The sequence below is a fragment of the Ictidomys tridecemlineatus genome, unplaced genomic scaffold (assembly GCF_052094955.1).
Source record: "Ictidomys tridecemlineatus isolate mIctTri1 unplaced genomic scaffold, mIctTri1.hap1 Scaffold_418, whole genome shotgun sequence".
NCBI classification, from domain to species: Eukaryota; Metazoa; Chordata; class Mammalia; order Rodentia; family Sciuridae; genus Ictidomys; species Ictidomys tridecemlineatus.
In genome coordinates, this window is record NW_027522707.1 from 224,409 (window position 1) to 245,006 (window position 20,598).

The 20,598-nt window shown below is 37.7% G+C and overlaps 1 pseudogene; it reads left to right on the forward strand.

The window, feature by feature from the left end:
- Window positions 1-12,036: 12,036 nt before the first annotated feature.
- On the forward strand, window positions 12,037-14,143 carry LOC144373495 (melanoma inhibitory activity protein 2 pseudogene; annotated as a pseudogene).
- Window positions 14,144-20,598: the final 6,455 nt, after the last annotated feature.

The following is a 20,598-nucleotide window of genomic DNA, read 5'->3' on the forward strand; positions in this document are numbered from 1 at the left end:
TTACAACAAAATTCAATTTTAAACTTAATGAATTTAAATTTAAGCCTGAAAAAAACTAATGAAAGATCAGTAAAAAATTTACAATTCAAAGAACAGAAAAAGACATTCATGAGTATCAAAAGGAAATTTGAAGAAACTGAAGCAAATTTGTTTGACATAAAATGCTTATTATTTGGTTGGAAAATAGCACTTCACATAGAAAAAAATCAGCTTAGACTTATTTCTGCTTTGCCATCTCCCCCCCCCCAACCTTTGCAGTGCTAAAGGTTGAACCCAGGGCTTTGCATATGTCACTTTATACAAGATTCATTTGCTGGGTGGCATTATGAAGCTAAATTTGGTTAATAGTAAAACATACCTTACAATCAGACACTCGCAGCTGAATATTCTAATTAAGCTACTTGGTAACTTTGGCAAATTCAGTGTATTGGTAATTTGGCCAACTGAATTGATTTGCTGTAAGTTGGTCATGAAAAGAATTGGCTAAGAGCTAAGTACTTGAAACATTTTAATTTAATTCTTATAATGAACATATGTTCTCTATCATCCCTGTTTTACAGATGAGAAAATGAATGCTTTTGTTGGTTGGGTAATGTAAGATATTAAGTGAGGCTGTTTAAGCCAGAGCTGAAATTGTGTGCTTAACCTCAGAATTAGCTCTCTAGCACCCAACTAGGTTTCTGTTCCTGGTGGCCTTATAGAGCACAAACTATTCCAGCAGGCATCCATTCTTGAAGAAAGTCTTCCTGACTTCTGAGACCAGACTAGGTGTTTCTCTTCTGGGTTCCCAGTGAACTCCATTCATGTCTCCATTGTATCACATGCATTGCTTTGGAAGTGTCACCATGTGTTTCTGACTTACCCATGGTTTTGTGAGTTCCTGGAGAACATATGCACTGACTTTTTTTGTTGGTAGCCCTGGTACATGCCACAGGACCTTGGCACACAGTGGGTGCTCAGTGAGGGCATACTTGACAAAGGTGGATTTCAGAACGTATCCAGTCTTGTGTATTCATAGTTCCATGGCTCTCTGAATCATGTTTTCCTAACTTGGGTGCTGGGGCTGTACTACTGGGTTTGATTGGCATACCAGATAGCAAGACAGGTAGCAGTGGGAAGTGTTTTAAGATGGGAGTTTGAGTGCTAATAGATACCCTACTATTCAGGGTCACTCACAGGAAGGCAAAGGAGAATAAGGGAGGCCTGAGAACAGTACTTTCTATTTCTCTCTCTCCCTATCTAACCATTGTGTTTTTCAAAGTATCTTAATCAATCTGTAATCCCAGTTCCCACCCAAGATGAGAAAGTAACTTCAGGAAAGTGGAGGTATTTTTTGACTCATTCTCTAGTAAGTTTCCAGGGCTTAGGGCAATAGTTAGCACCAAGTTAGTCCTGATTAATAGCTGTTGAATAAATACTCAGTTAGGTTCCTCATTCCTATCACTAAAGCTTCTTTTAGTTTTAATGGTATGTGACCCAGGGCCTATTATGGGAACTTGACTCAAAGCATCTTATCAACCTGCCAGGCATATTAGAGAGAAAATGAGGATGAGGGGAAAAGGTATACTCAAACATTGTCCATGGGACTGCAAATTAGTACAAGCACTATGGAAAGCACTATGGATATTCCTCAAAGGAACCACCAAATGACCCAGTTAACTTACTTCTTGATATTTATCCAAAAGATATAAAATAAGCACACTATATGGATGCAGCCACATCAACATTTATAGCAACACAATTCACAAAACATAGTTATGGAACCAGCCCAGGTGCCTGTCAACACATAAATGAATGAAGAAAATGTGGTATATCTATGCAAGGGAGTTTAATTCAGCTATGAGTAAGAATGAAATGATGGCTTTTATTAGTAATTGAATGAATGGATGGAATTGGAAAACATCATGATAAGTGAAATAAGCCAGACTGAGAAATTCAAGGGACATGTTTTTCTTATATATGGAAGCTAGAGCATAATATGAAAAAAAACTTAAAAAGAAGAGTGGATCCCAGAAAAATAGAGAGATCAATGGTGTAGAGAAGGAGGGAGAAGGCCCAGACAAAGAGAATAATGGTGAAATGAAATTGATCAAATTATGCTATGAATACCTACAAATATACCACAGTGAAGTCCACCTTTGGGTATAGCTATACAGCACTGATTTAAAAAGAAGCAATAAGTAAAGAGAAGGAAGACCAGCAGAGTAGAGAAAGGAGAACAGGTATGGGAGTAGGGGAAGGAAAAAAAGAAGTACTGGGGAATGAAATGGGGAAATTATATTTCATGTATATATGATTATATATCTATTATATAAACTATAATGCACAAATAAAAACATTAAAAAACAGTTTGACACTCTCTCCTAAAGCTGAATGTAACCCTTAACCTAATTTCACTCTTAGATTGCACATGGATAAGATTGAATAGATGTAAGAATGTTCATAAAAGCACAGTTCATAATATCAATAACCTATGAGTAACCCAGACAACCAGAAAAGGAAGTGTTGCTGAATAAATTCTGATATATTCATATAATAAAATATTATAGAAAATCTAAACCAAATGCCTGCCACATGCATCACCAGTGTGGATCTTACCAATATAAGTAAGGCCTACAATTACACATTCTTTTTTAAAGTTAAAACAACATGTATGCATATACATACTTTTTAAAATATGTATAACACAAAGAAGATTGTATTTATTATTTATTTATTTATTTATTTTTGTGGTGCTGAGGATTGAACCCAGGGCCTTGTACATGTGAGGCAAGCACTCTACCAACTGAGCTGTATTCCCAGCCCCCACAAAGAAGATTTGATAAGATCCTTTGGAAAAGAATTCCAGAGAATATTAATCACATAACTCGGGATGAGGGTTCACTTTGTCTTGGGAGAAGGAGGAAAATGAGATGAATGTGGATCAATAAGGTTGTCGTATGTTTTAATTTCTTGTCAAGATCCTACAATTTTTTTGGCAGTGGGGGGAGGGGGAGTTTCAGGAGTTTTTCCTTCACTGAAAATAACAAAGAAGGTCATTGCATAGATCAATGCATGCTTTGTGGACCACATAGTATGAGGGCCCCAATTATAAAAGCATCTATTTTGCTGGGGATGTGGCTCAAGAGGTAGCGTGCTTACCTGGCATGCGTGCAGCCCAGGTTCGATCCTCAGCACCACATACAAACAAAGATGTTGTGTTTGTCAAAAACTAAAAAATAAATATTAAAAAATTCTCTCTCTCTCTCTCTCTCTCTCTCTCTCTCTCTCTCTCTCTCTCTCTTTTAAAAAAAGCAACTATTTTAAACAGAAGACAGATTTGAAGATTAGGGAAATAAGGTTATTATAAGAAACACAGGAGGTTTGAGTCTGGACCACAGATTAATAATTCAATTCAAAGGGCCAAATAGAAGGTTCAGAGCTAGTGCTAAAAAGACCCATTATGAAACTTATCTCCACCACACCTTTCAGGAGTACATCACAAAAGACCCACCTGAAAAAATGTATTTTCTTTTTGTAAATATTCTCTTCCATTTTCCAGATCGCACATGAACCTAGCTCAGTAAAACCAGGGAGTGACTTGGAGATCTCCAGCAATGGAGGGCATGGATTCCTTGCTTTTCCCAACTGAACTCTCCTGTCTGCTTCAAAGACTCCTCTCCTGTTCTCTTCTTCCTACAAGGTATTAAATGTGAAATAAGGTCTTGCTTGGCACATTGTCACAAAGTATCCTTTTGCAACTTCTGTAACCCATGCTTACAGCACCACAGAGCTCTGTAATGCATATTGGAGTGCTGGGAACACAGGATACTTCCAGGCAACGAGTTATTTGTTTGCTGCAGTCTGGCTGGGCACAAATCACCAGCCACTCAAGCAGGAACAAACTTTATTTCTGAACTCCACCAGCACACTCCACACACGCTCCCTGGAAACTCTCCAGAATGCCACCCATGTGGTTCCTCCAGGAATGCCACACACCAACACACACACACACACACACACACACACACACACACACACACACCACTGATTGAGCAATTAGAAGACTAACAAAGCCCTCCTACATAGATGGCCCCCTTGTTAAATGATAAACTCTCCAGTTGGCTAGGATGCAAACCTTGAATTTCTTTGCCAAAAGACAGCAGCAAGGTCTAATGCTGGTCATATTAGAATCCAAAGGGAAAAGGGGAAAATGAAAGACATAATTAAGTCTTTTGGGATAAGTTAACCATCAAAATTAAAGAAATACAGACCTTTCCCATAAAGTTAGCCATCAAAAGCAGATATTCACAAGAGTATACCTCTAGAAAGAGGAAAGAAAAAGTCCCTTTTCCTGTCTCTTATGGGCATTTTATCCAAAAGGAGAAAAATCCCACATACTTTTCAGGAACTCATAGGACATTCATGCGTAGACACATGTTCATATTTTTCTAATTGAGATTATTTATATTAAAAGAAGCCTGAACCTTCCCTGTGCTGGTGACTACTCATTCTTTGAGTGACTCTACTTGCCAAACTACTTCATTTTTGTTGTTTTGTTTTCCATCTAGGTCCTGTGTTCATTTTCCCTTAAATTAATATGCTTGATAGTAAGCGGGTCTCCAACCGTGAAGTCATTTCTCATGTGCATGTTTTGCAGGCACTGCTGATAGCCAGCTCTTAAGTGCAGTCATGCTGTCGACTTGACCCAACTTGCCTCCACTGAAACACGAGGACACAAACAGCCACACTATGGCTGCCTGAGGTGGGGTGGGGCAGAGTTCACAGAAGATGCTTCTCTTTCCTTGGCTACCTAACATTTCTCCTGACCACTTGGAATTGGTTGTCAACCTAGGATTCACCCCTTCCTGCTGCTACAATTCCCTTTGAAGAGTGGGGTGTTGTGTGAAAAAATAAGTAACACACTTACCAACACATGTTCTAGGAAACTGGGATCAGTGTTTGATGATACAACATCAGGATCCCTGCAGGCTGGTGTCTTTTACGGGTTTGCATCCACACACAATAGAACAAGGGTATGGATGGAAAAAGGAGAGCTACCTGGAGCTTAAGATACAGCACACTGAAGATGGGTTGTGGCTAGGTGTTTTTACCTCTACTAATCTGGAAATTGTATTATTATTTCTTCTTCTTCTTCTCTCCACAATTATCTGAAGCAGACACATTAACACCACATTGAAGAAGCAGCTCAACTATTTGTGTTAATTTGTTTTCCACAGCAAACATGAGGGCTGCTCTAAAATAAGAGAGATAACTTCAAACTTAGGCATTTTTATAAATTTAGTTTAAAAAGTCATTGTATTACATTTTACCAATTTGATATCCAGCTTTACATACAGTAACAGACATATACATCTTGTAAGATCAAATCTTTATCTTTGTAAATCATTTGGAAGTCTAAAAGAAAAACAAACAAATGAAAAAAGAAATCACTTGTCCCAAAAGAGGAGTTACAAACTTAAAATCTTTCAATGAATAGTAACTATTATGACGTCATTCATTTGGAGTTGGCAAAGATTTCAATGAATAAAGCTCTGTTTTCTTCCTAGGGTTATGTAATATATTGTAACTCACAGTCAGCTAAAGGTCAAGAAATAAAAAAGCTATTTGCAGGTGTAACATAATAACAGTAGCACTGGTGATAATAGTCATTGTTGCTTCAGTCATTCTCTCTGAGAAGCATTTGCCAGGCACTGAAATCAATGCTATGTGTATAATATTGCAACCAGCCTTCAAGCATATGTTATCCTGTTTTTAATTAGAAATGTATAATATTTGTCAAGAGCAATTAACCCTCATATAGGAAAAATATGAAATCAATATTATACAAATTAAGTAATTTAAAGCAAATAGACAAAGGACAAAATAATTTTCATTTATTTATGTTCAACACAGCATTTACAAAAGAAAACTATATCAGGAGAAGATAAAATATTACAGAAAGTTTAAAAAGATAAATAGACCACTAGCCATGCTAACAAAGAGAAGAAGAGAGAGAACCCAAATTACTAGCTTATGGGATGAAAAAGGCAATATCACAAAAGACACTTCAGAAATACAGAAGATAATTAGAAATTATTTTGAAACCCTATACTCTAATAAAATAGAAGATAGTGAAGGCATCGATAAATTCCTTAAGGCATATGAGCTGCCCAGATTGAGTCAGGATGATATAAACAACCTAAAAAGACCAATATCAAGTGAGGAAATAGAAAAAGCCATCAAAAGACTACCAACCAAGAAAAGCTCAGGACCAGACGGATACACAGCAGAGTTTTACAAGAACTTTAAAGAAGAACTAATACCAATACTCTGCAATCTATTTCAGGAGATAGAAAAAGAGGGAGTACTTCCAAATACATTCTATGAGGCCAACATCACCCTGATTCCCAAACCAGATAAAGACACCTCAAGGAAAGAAAACTTCAGACCAATATCCCTAATGAATTTAGATGCAAAAATCCTCAATAAACTTCTGGCAAATTGGATACAAAAACATATCAAAAAGATAGTGCACCATGACCAAGTGGGATTCATCACTGGGATACAAGGCTGGTTCAGTATACGGAAATTAATAAATGTAATTCACCACATCAATAGACTTACAGATAAGAACCATATGATCAACTCAATAGATGCTAAAAAGCATTTGACAAAATACAGCATCCCTTTATGTTCAAAACACTAGAAAAATTAGGGATTCCAGGAAATTACCTCAAAATGATAAAAGCTATATTCAATAAGCCTCAGGCCAACATCTTTCTCAATGGAGAAAAATTGAAGACATTCCCTTTAAAATCTGGAACAAGACAGAGATTCCCTCTCTCACCACTTCTATTCAACATAGTTCTTGAAACACTAGCCAGAGCAATTAGACAGATGAAAGACATTAAAGGCATAAATATAGGAAAAGAAGAACTTAAATTAGCACTATTTGCCAATGACATGATCCTATACCTAGCAGACCCAAAAAAATTCAACCAAAAACTTCTAGAAATAGTAAATGAATCTAGCAAAGTTCAGGATATAAAATCAATACCAATAAATCAAAGGCATTCCTGTATATCAGTGACAAATTCTCTGAAATGGAAATGAGGACAACTACTCCATTCACAATATCCTCAAAAAAAAAAAATACCTGGAAATCAACTTAACAAAAGAGGTGAAGGAGCTATACAATGAAAACTACAGAACCTGAAAGATAGAAATAGAAGACCTTAGAAGATGGAAGGATTTACCTTGCTCTTGGATTGGTAGAATTAATATTATTAGGATGGCCATGTTACCCAAAGCACTTTAGAGATTCAATGCAATTCCCATCAAAATCCCAATGACATTCTTGCAGAAATGGAAAAAGCAATCATGAAATTCATCTGGAAAAACAAGAGACCCAGAATAGCTAAAGTATTTCTAATCAGGAAGAGTGAAATTGGTGGTATCACGATTCCAGATTTTAAACTATACTATAGAGCAATAGTAACAAAAACTGCATAGTACTGGCACCAAAACAGGCTTGTAGACCAAGGGTGCAAAATAGAGGACACAGAGACAAATCCACAAAATTAAAACTACCTTATATAAGACAAAGGTGCTAAAACCATGCAATGGAGAAAGAATAGCATCTTCAACAATGGTGCTGGGAGAACTGGAAATCCATATGCAACAAAATGAAATTGAATCCCTTTCTCTCACCATGCACAAAAGTCAACTCAAAATGGATCAAGGAGCTAGGAATCAGACCAGAGACTCTGCATGTAAAAGAAGATAAAGTTGGCCCTAATCTTCATCACATGGGGGCAGGCCCCAAATGTCTTAATAAGACACCTGTAGCACAAGAGTTTAAACCAAGAATCAACAAATGGGAAAAAATCAAACTAAACAGTTTTTTCTCAGCAAGAGAAATAATATCTGAGGTGAATAGGGAGCCTACATCCTGGGAACAAATTTTTACCCCCCAAACATCAGATAGAGCTCTAATCTCAAAGAACTAAAAAAGTTAAACAACAAAAAAAGCAAATAACCCAATCAACAAATGGGACAAGGACTTGAAAAGAAACTTCTCAGAAGAGGACACACAATCAATCAACAAGTACATAAAAAATGCTAATTATCTTTAGCAATCAGAGAAATGCAAATTAAAACTACTCTAAGATACCATCTCACTCCAATAAGAATGGCAGCCATTATGAAGTCAAACAACAATAAGCGCTGTCGAGGTTGCGGGGGAAAAAAGTACACTCATACCTTGCTGGTGTGACTGAAAATTGGTGCAGCCAATTTGGAAAGCAGTATGGCGATTCCTTAGAAAGCTGGGAATGGAACCACTATTTGGCCCAGCTATTCCCCTTCTGGGGCTAGAGCAAAAAGACCTAAAAAGAGCATACTACAGGACACAGCCACATCAATGTTTATAGCAGCACAATTCACAATAGCTAGAATGTGGAACCAACCTAGATGCCCTTCAATAGACGAATGGATTAAAAAAATATGGCATTTATACACAATGGAATATTACTCAGCACTAAAAAATAACAAGATCATGGCATTTGCAGGAAAATTGATGGCATTATAGCAGACTATGCTAAGTGAAGTGAGTCAATCCCTGAAAAACAAATGCCAAATGTCTACTATGATATAAGGGGGATTACTCAAAATGGGATAGGGAGGAAGAGCATGAGAAGAAGACTACCACTAAATAGGAAATAAAGGTGGGAGGGAAAAAGAGGTAGAAGGAAAGTTGCACGGAAGATGGAAGGAGAAGCACATTGTTATACAAAATACATATATGATGTTCTAATGAGAAAAAGAAAAAAAGTGTGTCACATTGGATTGGATACACTGAAAGGATGGGAGAGGAGGGGAGGTGTAAGGAGGATAGGAAGGGCAGCAGAATAAAATAGACAATATGATTGATGTATGTACACTCCATGTATGTATTATATGTAAAAATACATTCTGCTGTCATGTATGACTAAAAAAAATTAAAAAAATAAAGTAAAAAAATGACAGTACAATGATATAAAATAACAGTTCTTATTTAACCAGTTGTTTAATTTTTATGGTTGCTGGTCTATAAAGAAAATAAAACTTAACCAAAACAAAAACACTCCATTTACAATCTCCTCAAAAAAAAAAAATACTTGGGAATCAACCTAACAAAAGAGGTGAAAGATTTATACAATGAAAACTACAGAACCCTAAAGAGAGAAGTAGAAGAAGATCTTAGAAGATGGAAAAATATACCATGTTCATGGATAGGCAGAACTAACATTATCAAAATGGTGATATTACCAAAAGTTCTCTATAGGTTTAATGCAATGCCAATCAAAATCCCAACAGCATTTCTTGTAGAAATAGATAAAGCAATCATGAAATTCATATGGAAAAATAAAAGACCCAGAATAGCAAAAGCAATTCTAAGCAGGAAGTGTGAATCAGGCCGTATAGCGATACTAGATTTCAAACTATATTACAGAGCAATAGTGACAAAAACAGCATGGTACTGGTACCAAAGCAGGCGGGTGGACCAGTGGTATAGAATAGAGGACACAGAGACTAATCCACAAAGTTACAACTATCTTATATTTGATAAAGGGGCTAAAAGCATGCAATGGAGGAAGGATAGCATCTTCAACAAATGGTGTCGGTAAAACTGGAAATTCATATGCAACAAAATGAAACTGAATCCCTTTCTCTCGCCATGCACAAAAGTTAACTCAAAATGGATCAAGGAGCTTGATATCAAATCAGAGACTCTGCGTCTGATAGAAGAAAAAGTTGGCTCCAATCTACATATTGTGGGGTCGGGCTCCAAATTCCTTAATAGGACACCCATAGCACAAGAGTTAATAACAAGAATCAACAAATGAGACTTACTTAAACTAAAAAGTTTTTTCTCAGCAAGAGAAACAATAAGAGAGGTAAATAGGGAGCCTACATCCTGGGAACAAATTTTTACTCCTCACAGTTCAGATAAAGCCCTAATATCCAGAGTATACAAAGAACTCAAAAAATTAGACAATAAGATAACAAATAACCCAATCAACAAATGGGCCCAGGACCTGAACAGACACTCCTAAGAGGAGGATATACAATCAATCAACAAGTACATGAAAAAATGCTCACCACCTCTAGCAGTCAGAGAAATGCAAATCAAAACCACCCTAAGATACCATCTCACTCCAGTACGATTGGCAGCCACTATGAAGTCAAACAACAACAAGTGCTGGCGAGGATGTGGAGAAAAGGGTACACTTGTACATTGCTGGTGGGACTGAAAATTGGTGAGGCCAATTTGGAAAGCAGTATGGAGATTCCTGGGAAAGCTGGGAATGGAACCACCGTTTGACCCTGCTATTGCCCTTCTCGGACTATTCCCTGAAGACCTTAAAAGAGCATGCTACAGGGATACTGCCACATCGATGTTCATAGCAGCACAATTCACAATATCTAGACTGTGGAACCAACCCAGATGCCCTTCAATAGATGAATGGATAAAAAAAAATGTGGCATTTATACACCATGGAATATTATGCAGCACTTAAAAATGACAAAATCATGGAATTTGCAGGGAAATGGATGGCACTAGAGCAGATTATGCTTAGTGAAGCTAGCCAATCCCTAAAAAACAAATACCAAATGTCTTCTTTGATATAATGATAGCAACTATGAACAGAGCAGGGAGGAGGAACAGAAAGAAAAGATTAACATTAAACAGAGACATGAGATGGGAGGGAAAGGGAGAGAAAAGGGAAATTGCATGGAAATGAAGGGACTTTCTCATTGTTATACAAAATTACATATAAGAGGTTGTGAGGGGAATGGGAAAATAAACAAGGAGAGAAATTAATTACAGTAGATGGGGTAGAGAGAGAAGATGTGAGGGAAGGGGAGGGGGGATAGTAGGTGATAGGAAAAGTAGTATAATACAACAATTACTAATAGGGCATTATGTAAAATTGTTGATGTGTAACCGACATGATTCTGCAATCTGCATTTGGGGTAAAAATTGGGAGTTCATAACCCACTTCAATCTAATGTATGAAATATGATATGGCAAGAGCTTTGTAATGTTGTGAACAACCAATAAAAAATAAATGTAAAATGCAAATAAGATAAAAATTAAAAAAGAAAGAAAAATAAAATAAAAGAGACCTAAAAAAAAAACAATGTTATGGGTGAACTTAAAAAAAAGAAAAGTCATTAAACCAGCTTTAAAAAGAAAGAAAGAAAGAAAGAAAGAAAGAAAGAAAGAAAGAAAGAAAGAAAGAAAGAAAGAAAGAAGTGTATCATGATAGTTTTCTTCTTTAGAAATAATTCAAATGACCTTCCTAGAAAGAGTCAGCAGGTCTGGGGATATAGCATGCAGAAGGCCTTGGAGTTTAAAGCCCAATACTGCAAGAAAAGAAAAGGGAGGGAAGGGAGAAAAAAGAAGGAAGGGAGGGAAGAAGGGAGGAAGTAAAGAAGGAAGAAAAAAAGGAAAAAATGAAGAAAGGAGGGAGGAAGAAAGGAAGGAAGAAAAAAGGGAGAGAACAAAAGCAGAAAAAGCAATGGGTCATTAAAGCAAAAGGGCAAGCAGTACAAATATAAATATATGACATAAAATCTGTTGAGACAGTTTAGAAAGCTTTAGAATTTGCATGACATCAAACTGAGTGGTATTATTACTGTATAGAAACTTAAGAAGCTCCACCTTGGCCTGGCCTAAATCAAACTCAGGGATGGGAGGCATAGAGAGGACTCCTGTCTGGCTGGAGTGGAAGTGACCTGAACCCGTGACACTTCAGGATGCACTGGTTAGGGAAGAAATGGGCCAAGACTCCCCTGATGGGCACTTGAGCACCACAAGGCTCCTGGGAGTCCTTCCCCCCAGCTCCCCACCTTCACAACCCCCCCTTGCAGGGGTTTTCAGTGGTCTGTTCCGTTGCCTGATGCAGGTTTGAGTTCCTCACCAAACACCTGAGTGTTCACAGCCTATGTTGGCCTGCCTGGGCAGGCTGTGATTGTCGTGGCAAGAGCCAAAGCCAACTTAGCTTGATGGAGGCACCAAGGACTGCCCTACAGCCATATTAGTGGGTGGTCCTGGAAGAAGTAGGCAGGGTTTGGGCAGCATTGTCTGAAGACATGAAGCCAGGCCCTAATCCTTATGATGTTCCTTGGGAGTTGGTGATGTGTAGAGCTATTGGATGTTTTGCTCTTCTCTTGTTTTTGTGGAGAAGTTTTCAGTGTGTTAGAAGCAGGCTTTATGTGGGAAGAGAAAAACAGCTGGCTTTAAAACTTTCCAGAAGAATTGAAGAAAAATGTGAACTACTTGAGAAAGTTAGCCTTGTTCAAAAAGAGCTTGAAGGCTTAGAGTCAACTTTAAAGGGCAGCAATTCTGAGAAGGGTCTAAGAGACGTCCCAAATTTGGAGGCAACCTATGAAAAGCTGCATAGGTCCAAACTGAGCCATGGGGATGAAAGACTCTTTCTAGAAAAAGAGCTAAAAGAACAAAAGGCCAAACATTGTAAACAGGACGAAATCATGGCAGATATATCGAGAAGGATAAAGTCCTTTGAAGGTGAATCAGAATCAGTCAGATCACAAATAGCTGAAACTAAAACAAACTTGAGACTGCTTCAAATGAGTGAGGAAGGACTTCAGCTGGCAATGAAGGAAGCCTTGGATGAACGTTCCCAGCTTCAGCAAAGTCAGAAACCCATCTTACAAGGAGACGCTGAAGCATGGAGGGAACAAGGACATGTCCAATGTAAAGAGAGCACCACATTGGAAGACTCTCAATTCTATGCAAAACAAGTTCAAACTGATAAAGAAAATCACATGGAGTCTCTTACTGAAGGCTTGCTGAAGATGAAAGATAGGTCTTCTCCAACCAAGGAAGCCCAAACAGACATTGGGAATTTGGAATGGGGAATGACGAGTGAATCAGGAATTGGTGCTCACTTGGATGATGAGCCCAAAGGAGCTTTGAAGAAACTGGTTGATGGTGCTAAGCTAAAGGCCTCCTTAGAAACATTAGAAGGACAAAGATATCAAACTTGTGCTTTATTATCTGAAGTAGAGAAAACAAAGGAAGACCTTAGAGAACAGATTAGAAGTCTGAAGACTGAACAGGCAACCTTGTTATCAGAAAATACATGGCTTGAAGGTGAGAATGAGAACCTTCAGCAGAAATTTAAAGTCATGATGGAATTCTATCAAGAAAATATGATGAAACTCCATGGGAAACTCAGAGTAGAGGAAAATTACCGGGTGGGGCAAGAGGAGAAACTTTCCAAGGTCTAAGAAGAGATGGGCCATACAAGAGAAGAGCTGGAGACCTACAGAAAGCGAGCCAAATATCTTCAAGAAGAATTGGAGAGAACCATTCAGTCCTGTCAGGGGAAGATTATTTACTGTGAGAAAAAAGCACATGAGAGTGAGTTGGCGGCTTGGATTGCTGAAAGAAACCTCCATTATTTCATGAAACAAAACGCTCGCAACAGAAAAAAGTTAACTGAAAGGGAGCTTCAATTTGAACTTGTAGAGGAAGATCCCTGTGCACTTGGTGTTTCAAATGCAGCATTGGGCTGAAAGCATTCCCCCAACGGTCCCTCACCATTGGGTCCTCCTTGGCAAGGTGGATGTTATTCGAATTATGGTAGACCATCGCGACCAGCAGAACTCAGAGGTTCTAATCTGCCTTCTTTGGATAAAGAGGATGGGCCTATGTCTTCAGAAAGTCAATCCAGTAGAAAGGAGACCAAAATCAATCTTGATGATTCCAATGTCCCCGAATCATCTCTCCCTGCTGAAAACCAAGCAGCTGGCTCTGGCTCATTGTTGGCACCTTTTCCTCCAGTCAGAGGTGAATTGTTTCCTGTGGACCCGAGGAGTCAGTTCATGAGAAGAGGACCATTTTCCCCTCCGCCTCCTCAAGGAAACAGGTATGGGGCACCTCGAGATTATTTTCCACCGGGCCCACCACCCCCTCCATTTTTTGCAATGCCAGATGTCTATGAATGGAGGTATATTCCTCATGACCTTACCTCAAGAGCTGGATTTCCTCCCCCCACCCCTGTATTCTGAAAGTAGAAGTGAGTGCCCTTCAGGCTTTATTCCACCTTCAGGTGAGCCTGCTACTGAACATCAACAAGAAACCTGATGTTTTTGGTCTCTCTTCAAAAGTAATTTGACTTACCTCTCATTTTTAGTTTTTAAGTAATTGCTTTTACTTAAGTAAGTGATTATACTTTTGCTCCGACTGAAGCTAAATAAAACTATAATTCTTAGGATAGTATTTTGGAAATAAAGATGGTTTAAATATGATACTATGAGTAAATTATTTCCATTCTATTTTACTCTAAAGATTACAGCATTGAATTTGATTAATCCACTATTCTATAAACAACAATGGGATTTTCATGTATGTCATCTAGCCTTTGGGGATATTTTAAATGCCCAACAAATTCAGTCCCTTTATACAAAGAAGTGTATTTACTATGATTGTAGCAAATGTGAAAGGAACTTTATGCTTAATGAAAGATTTTCATTGATTTTCAGTCTTGTGGGGCATGTCAACTAGTTTTCCCAGAAAACAATAACTAGAGCATATTAAGAGTAAGCCAGAAAACACTACTAAACATGTCATGGAAGTAGGAGATCTCAAATACAAAGAAAGTTGCAGTTCTCAGGAAACATTTTGGAATTGGAAACCACAATTTAAACTCACTCTGTTCCCATTTTCCCTGAGTCATCTTGATGACTTCTTCTTCTTCTTCCTCCCTTCTCCTCCTCCTCCTCCTCCTCCTCCTCCTCCTCCTCCTCCTTCTCCTTCTCCTTGTTCTTCTTCTTCCTATTTTTTTTGTGTTCTTCATCTTTGAGTTCCCTTCTATTGTACTCTAAAGTGTACAGCATTGAATTTGATTAATCCATGATTCCATAAACAACAATGAGATTTTCAGTTATGACATATAGTTTATTGGGATATTTTAAATGCCCAACAAAGATAGTCCCTTTATACAAAGAAGTGTATTTACTATGATTGTAGCAAATGTGAAAGGAACTTTTGCTTAATGAAAGATTTTCATTGATTTACAGTCTTGTGGGGCATGTCAGCTGGTTTTTCCTTAAAAGAATAACTACAGCATATTAAGATTAATCCAAAAAACACTATTAAACATGTCATAAAAGTAGGAGATCTGAAATATTTTAAAAAGTGCAGTTCTGAAGAAACATTTTGGAATTGGAAACCAAAATTTAAACTCACTCTATTGTCATTTTCCCTGAGTCATCATTGACTACTACTACTACTACTACTACTTCTTCTTCTTCTTCTTCTTCTTCTTCTTCTTCTTCTTCTTCTTCTTCTTCTTCTTCTTCTTCTTCTTCTTCTTCTTCTTTCTTCTTCTTCTTCTTCTTTCTTCTTCTTTCTTCTTCTTCTTCTTCTTCTTCTTCTTCTTCTTCTTCTTCTTCTTCTTCTTCTTCTTCTTCTTCCTCTTCCTCCTCCTCCTCCTCCTCCTCCTCCTCCTCCTCCTCCTCTTCTTCTTCTTCTTCTTCTTCTTCTTCTTCTTCTTCTTCTTCTTCTTCTTCTTCTTCTTCTTCTTCCTATTCTTCTTCGTGTTCTTCATCTTTGAGTTCTTCTTCTACCTTTAATAAATTAATCACTCAATTAATTAATTAATTTTTATGTGATTCTGAGGATCCTACTCAGTATCTTGCATATGCTAAGTGAGTGAGTGCTGTGCCACTGACCCAACACCCCATTCCCTGTCTTTTATATTTTATGCCCATTTTCATGAAATTCAGAATTGCATTAAGGCATTAAAAATATTGAGCCCAAAAATGAAATTAGAATGTACAGTATGTACTTATAGGCAATTACCTAAATGATAGATGCCTGCCTGCTAGTGTAAGAATCAAAATTTCCACAACTAAAGGACAATCTTTGTTCCGACATTTGAGCTGTCATAAGTAAAGTATACTATTTCCTTCATTATTTATGAGGACACATATAGCACCAATGAATGAATCTAGTAGGTATACCAGTAAGTTGAAATAACCACTAACAATCACCAAAAAAAGGAATTGAGTATATCTCCATTCTCAAAGAAAAACATGGATAACCAACAACAATTAGACCTAAATTATTTCTGAATGTTCTATTCATGATGGGAATTCTTTCATTCTATAGTGGTCTTCTCAAAGGCCTGAAATATATTCTAGTCCTTGCTAGCATCTGCTCTTCCACAATAGAGGACTTGGGAACAATAGAATTTGACTGAAACACAGTAGATTCATATATTGAGGGATATCAATATTTCTCAAAAATGCTGTGGACACCGGAGTACTGATATTTGTTAAAAGAATCCTGTTTACAGTTTGTGAAGTAGAAGACTCTGAATCATTGTTTTTAGTAATTACCAAGACCACATGGTTCTAGGCTTGGTACTTTACAAAAGGGAAATGTTAGAAAAGTTTATGGAGATGAAAGTTTCTCTAGCTTTCATATTATTTTTAAGAATAGGAATCTTTTAAAAGTATAGGATTTAATACTCTTTAAGAGGTTATACTTAACTTCAGTTTTTAAAATTAAAATAGTATAGAACTTTTCACCCTCCACATTAATACAACATGTAAAACTCTGGCTAGAATATTAAATAATGATTATCATGTAGGGAGTATAAATAGGCATTGCACTTGTTGTCTGTGTCTTACAAAATATGATGGTGCCTATGATCCAGAATACTCCACTTTTGAATCCAAAACCCAGAGCACATTGAAGTGTACAATACAAAATAAGTTTTTTAATACCCCATAAACTTTTTGACTGAGTTTTACCATAGAAGGTATAGTGAATATTCACCTATTAGAGCCTAGTAATATATATTCATGAAAATTAAATAACATTTACTCTGACACCTTTTACTACATTTTCTTCTCTTTTCAAATGTAGATTGCATACTACTTAATTTATGTTATTAACTGGTGTTTGGAAAAAAACTAGCAATATGAAACACTAGCAATATGAAACACTAGCAATATGTTCATCATGGCAACTATATGTCTCTTCACTATGGTATTGCTTAATGGGAAGGGGGGAGGGCTGAATATAACTTAAAAGTCCCTTAGTATGTAGAAAATATAATGTGAATTACAATTCAGTTACCAGTTTGAACTTGATCTGGGTAGCAGGGATAAATCTCTCTGCAATAGGCATGCTTCTGAAAAATAGAATGTAGAGCTACAAAAGTGTAGAGAGCCACAAACAAGTCAAGATGGCGCCTGGCAATTTGCTAAGAGGAGTGGTTTGAGGTAATGCCAGCAAGTCTCTAAGATGATGTTGATTGAGTTAAGCTGTGTTTAATTGTTAAAATGATGAGGATTGCTGTATCTGGATGATGTTAATTGAAACAAGCTGTGTATAATTACTTAAGTGTATATATACCTCTACTCTCCTACAATAAAGCGGCTCCTGCTGTATCAACCTTCACAAGTTGCCTGTCACTCCTCCCGGCTATTTTGCCCAGCCAGCCGGACTATGGCAGATGGTGGCCTGTACAGGGAGCCCCGGGATACTCGGGGGAGAGTGACAAGGAAAAGCTGCCCACCCCTAAATATAGATAGGACAGGAGCAAATCTGCTCATCTCTAGCAGACAGGGCGAGAGGAAGTATGGCCATTTTTTAAAAATGAAGAAGATTGATAAAATATATTTGTATCTTGTTTTGTCTTTGTCTTTGTTATGGAAATATGGAAGGGGTGTTAGGTAAATTGCTGAGAAAAGGAGGCACCCAGTGAAATCAAGAACAGTTAAGACATATATTGATAAAAGACTAGGAACTCTAGTCAGAGGAAGAAAGAAAGTTTAGAGGAGGAAGGATTATCAGGAAAGGAATTACAACAGGAGGCTCCTATAAATCTCTTTTCATCAACAGAGGGTGCATGAAGCATGTTGGCTGCTGTGGGCGTGAGCCGGTAGTGGATGCAGTGGGGACCTTCCAGCTGGCGGCTCTTTCTCGCCCCCCCACCATTGGACTGCACGAGGATGCTGCAGCTGTGGAGGCCGGGCCACAGGGCCCCTGAAGTTTGGTCATTTCCAATGCCAATAACTACAATGGTTCTCTCCTACCTGGAAGCTAATGAGTAATGAGCACCATTAAGGCCTATTTCTTTTTTTTTAATTATTTATTATTTATTTATTTATTTTTAGTCATACATGACAGCAGAATGAATTTTGACATATAATACATACATGGAATATTCATACATCAATCATATTGTCAATTCTTTTCTGCTGCCTTTTTTATCCTCCTTACTCTTCCCTCCTCTCCAATCCTTTCTCTCTATCCAATCTAATGTGACACACTTTTTTTTTCTTTTCTCATTACAACATCATATATGTATTCCGTAAATAGTGAGGTTCTCCTTCCATCTTCCCTGCAACTGCCCTTCTCCCTCTTTTTCCCTCCCACCTCTCTTCCCTATTTAGTGGTAGTCTTCTTCTAAAACCATTCAATGGAGAAACGATAGCATCTTCAGCAAATGGTGCTGGGAGAACTGGAAACCCAATGCAAAAAAATGAAATTGAATCCCTTTCTCTCACTATGCACAAAAGTCAACTCAAAATGGATCAAGGTGCTAGGAATTAGACCAGAGACTCTGCATCTAATAGAAGATAAAGTTGGCCCTAATCTTCATCACATGGGGGCAGGCCCCATATTTCTTAATAAGACACCTGTAGCACAAGAGTTAAAACCAAGAATCAACAAATGGGACAAATTCAAATTAAAAAGTTTTTTCTCAGCAAGAGAAATAATATGTGAGGTAAATAGGGAGCCTACATACTGGGAACAAATTTTTACCCCCAAAACATCAGATAGAGCTCTAATCTCAAAGAACTAAAAAAGTTAAACAACAAAAAAGCAAATAACCCAATCAACAAGTGGGACAAGGACTTGAAAAGAAACTTCTCAGAATTGAACATACAATCAATCAACAAGTACATAAAATATGCTCATCATCTCTAACAATCAGAGAAATTCAAATTAAAACTACTCTAAGATACCATCTCACTCCAATAAGAATGGCATCAATTATGAAGTCAAACAACAATAAGTGCTGGCAAGATTGCGGGGGAAAAAAGTACACTCATACCTTGCTGGTGGGACTGCAAATTGTTGCAGCCAATTTAGAAAGCAGTATGGAGATTCCTTAGAAAGCTGGGAATGGAACCACCATTTGACCCACCTATTCCCCTTCTAGTACTATACCCAAAAGACCTAAAAAGTGCATACTACAGGGACACAGCCATATCAATGTATATAGCAGCACGATTCACAATAGCTGGAATGTGGAACTAACCTAGATGCCCTTCAATAGATGAATGTATTTAAATATATGGCATTTATACACAATGGAATATTATTCAGCACTAAAAAATAACAAGATCATGGCATTTGCAGGCAAATGGATTGCATTAGAGCAGATTATGCTAAGTGAAGGTAGCCAATCCCTAAAAAACAAATGCCAAATATCTTCTCTGATATAAGGGGGTGACTCAAAATGGGATAGGGAAGAAGAGCATGAGAAGAAGACTACCACTAAAAAGGCCTATTTCAAATGTAAAAAACCTTGAGATAATGTACTAAATTTTTCAGAAAGTTGTTTCTTAGTGCCTCCTGGAATACTACAGGATTTTCTTTAGCCATCATTGTTGGAGTTCCTGCCTTCGTTCCAGTGCCGGTGAGTACGAGGGTGGAGAGATTTCCACTGTTGCTGAGAATCGGACAAGACTTCAGATCATCATAGCTGATTGCTGTTTCTGCTGCTACAGCTGAGGCTAGCTGCCTGCAGAAATTATCTGGGCTGTGATTTACCTGGACTGTGAACTTAATGGACTGTGATTTAATTAGATACTGCTTTACCTGGATTGTGACAACAAACTGTAATCTATTGAGACAACAAATTGTAACTCGGTATCTTTGCTAAAGGTGTCATTGCTGGTATAATTTTTCCAAAGGCTTCTTACTTGGAGCCATCAATTGGCATGGTATCATTGCATTTTGTATCCTCCCTTTCTGCTTGTAGCAGATTATTTATGGTGTTTGTGTAAAAGCCACAATGGTAATTATCCACAATATGGCTAAGTGTGTTGGGCCAGTAGTCAAAAACAGGTAGGATCCAATTACAATGCTACCAACCTAAGACAGGAGGCTGACGATTTGAGGTCAGACCATCCAATGTCGGGTAGGACCATGTATACTATTGGACAACCTAGAAGAGCCAGGGTCCCTAAGCCACATACTTGTTGTTTAAAAATAAAAGGTGGAAAATGTAGAGAGCCTCAAACAAGTCAAGATGGTGCCTGGCACTTTGCCAAGAGGAGTGGTGTGAAGTAAAGCTATGGAGTCATTAAGATGATGTTGATTGAGTTTAGCTGTGTATAACTGTTAAGATGAGAGGATTGCTGTATCTGAATGATGTTAACTAATTATACACAGCTTGTTTCAATTAGGTGTATATATACTTCTACTCTCCTACAATGAAGTGGCTCCCTCTGTATCAACCTTTACAAGTTGCTTGTCACGCCCCTCCCCTCCCCCCCCAGTTTTTATGCCCA